Below are 2,698 nucleotides of genomic sequence, written 5' to 3' on the forward strand. Positions count from 1 at the left end.
TGGCATAAGGTCTTCTCTATCTTGGCGAGATTGATCTATGAAGTCTCCCCTCGTGATGATTTTGCTTAGGGCTTGTCGAAGGGGGATCCTGGTTCCTTCCCAAGTAGCCAATGGAAAACTTAAGGATAGTTGAGGAGAGGTTCTATTGCTTGCTTGAATGAGTCTTTCCCTTCTTATCCCTCCGTTTATGCAGATTCTCATCCTTTGACTGGCACTGAGGCCTTGGAATTTTGGTTTTTGAAGCTGGTGATGGTTCCATGCTTGGGACATGGTGGTGCAGGTTGGTCTCCCTGGTAATGCTCTGCGGTTGGGTTGGTTGTATTATAGGCGTGTTTGTTTCCCCGTTTTTAGATTGTGGTTCTTTAACAATCGTGGAACGGGGTCCTGTCACGTCCATTTGCATGTTGTCCAGGTTGACTTGGACACAAAGGCTTGCGAACTTTCCTCTTTCTTCAGTAAGAGTATGGCTATCAACCCTCAGTAGGCTTCCAATATGTTTACATATCTTAGTCAGAATATTTTTGTCAAAATATTCGATCGGTAACTCAGGTAATCTAACCCACACAGCAACCAAAGAAAAAGTCGTTTCAGAAGCTCTAAAATTCGGTGTCCATTTTCGAATAGTAAGGAAATGGCCACCTAAGAACCAGGGATTCTCTTTGATAACATATTCATAATCCTATATATTCTAGAATTTAATAAAAAAGAAGTTGCTTCCAAGGTCAATAGCAAAGGATTTACCTTTAGTTTTCCACATCTAGTTGAGTTTGAAAATCAAATACTGGTGTCCCACGTTTTTTTCCAAATACTTTGACTATCAGCGTTTTTGCCCATTTACTTATGATCCTTCTTCTTTCCTCCTTTGATAGGGTGATGTTTTCATCTTCTGATTGACTTTCTTCTTCCAAACTTTGTGCAGTCTCATCCGTATTCGTTTCAATGTTCTCCTCTTCTTGGTCGAAAAATTGTTGCACGTAATCCCCATCTGAAGCTCCCAACAGGGAATCCTTATAGGATAGGGTTTTTCCCTCCGATTCGTTTCCTGATTCCCCCACCATTGGGTTTGAGACAGTTGCATGAGAGTCTTTAACTTTCTTGTTGCTTCGCTATAGCTCCTCTTCTTCTTCTTTCGAGAGCGTTATCTTTGTTTCGTTCATTTCGGGCTTTTATTATGTAAAATGTTTATACCATATCCAAGCTTTACATCATTCTACCCTTACATACCTTTAGATGAAACATACTTGTTAGTATATTCTATTGCTCGGTTGCCATTATTTTTCCTCGTATTTTTTTGTAATGCCTTCAAATCCAACCATTGATTTTATTTTGAAAACACGTGTCAAGATCTTTTATAAGGACTAGGCTCTTCAATTTTTTATATATGAAACTACTTAACTACTTCCAACACATTCAAATTATAAGAAACATTTTGAAATCTGACAGGAAAAAGAAATTAAGAAAAGAAAAAAACAAAAGTTAAGATTATTAGACATGAAAAACAAAAAAATATATTCTAATATTTTTCCTATAACATATCTTATGTTTAACTAAGTTTAATAAATATTTTTTAAACCCATCTTATATTAAAATCTATCTATTTATTCTTAATTATGTTTTGTAATAAACATTTTAGATTCCTTTTACAACCATTTACTATAAATATATTACAATTTTAATCAATTTTATTTTTAATTTTTAAACCCAAACAAGATAGTTTTTTTTATTATATTTAATTTAAAAACAATGAATTTGATTTTCTAACTTATTTCACTTTTAAAAATTTACTTAAATCTAATGATTTTTTATTTTTGGATTTAAAAAAATTTTAATCAACTAAAATTATTTATATTTTTATCCTTTAAATTTGATATTTAACACTTTAAGTTTTTAAATTGATATTTAATAAAGGAAAAGCTTTTGAGTGATAAAATAATAATTACATTTTTGTTTTTTTAAATCATTATATGCTAATTTTTTCTTTTATTTTAAAAAAAATTATTTAGTCTTATCTCACAAAATATCAAGAAATCTTTGAAAAGGAAACAAATCTTTAACTCATTACAATAATCAAATAAATAAAATAAAATGATATCTTCTAAATACATTTTTCTTTGTAACTAGTCTTTATTGCACATGCATTGTATATGAATAATTTGTATATCTGCAAAGCAAGATCAGTATAATTCGTACAAATAAAAAAAAAATTAACATCAACAAAGTTTTAATAAGTCATTAAAAATATTATTATAATAATTTCAAATAAAATATATTTACAAATATTTTTCGCATGTTAGCTCAAAGAAACATATAATTTCATAATCTAAAACATGTTTTGAAGTACTAACTTTCATAACACTCAATTTGTCTTTTTGAATAACAATATTATTAAGAATAAACTGTCAATAAATTAAAAATCTGTTAGAGTTCTTCCAAATCACGCCTATAACCTTTTTTTTTTTATAATTTATTTTGAAAACTTATAACATTCAATATTACTTTAAAGTTGGTATCTAAGCTCAACTTCTGTTATCTATAACCATTAGAGATAATAAAAAGTTTTTCATGCTTAAAATTACAACTAAACAAATTTTCTTTATTCAAAACTCCTAATGCATGAATAACATCACTGCAATAAAATAACTAAAATCAATAAACAAATGACAAAACACAAAATTCAAAATTTTACCATAATATTATT

The sequence above is a fragment of the Durio zibethinus genome, chromosome 9, assembly GCF_047325235.1.
Source record: "Durio zibethinus cultivar Kanyao isolate XHJ-2024 chromosome 9, ASM4732523v1, whole genome shotgun sequence".
Classification (NCBI taxonomy): domain Eukaryota; kingdom Viridiplantae; phylum Streptophyta; class Magnoliopsida; order Malvales; family Malvaceae; genus Durio; species Durio zibethinus.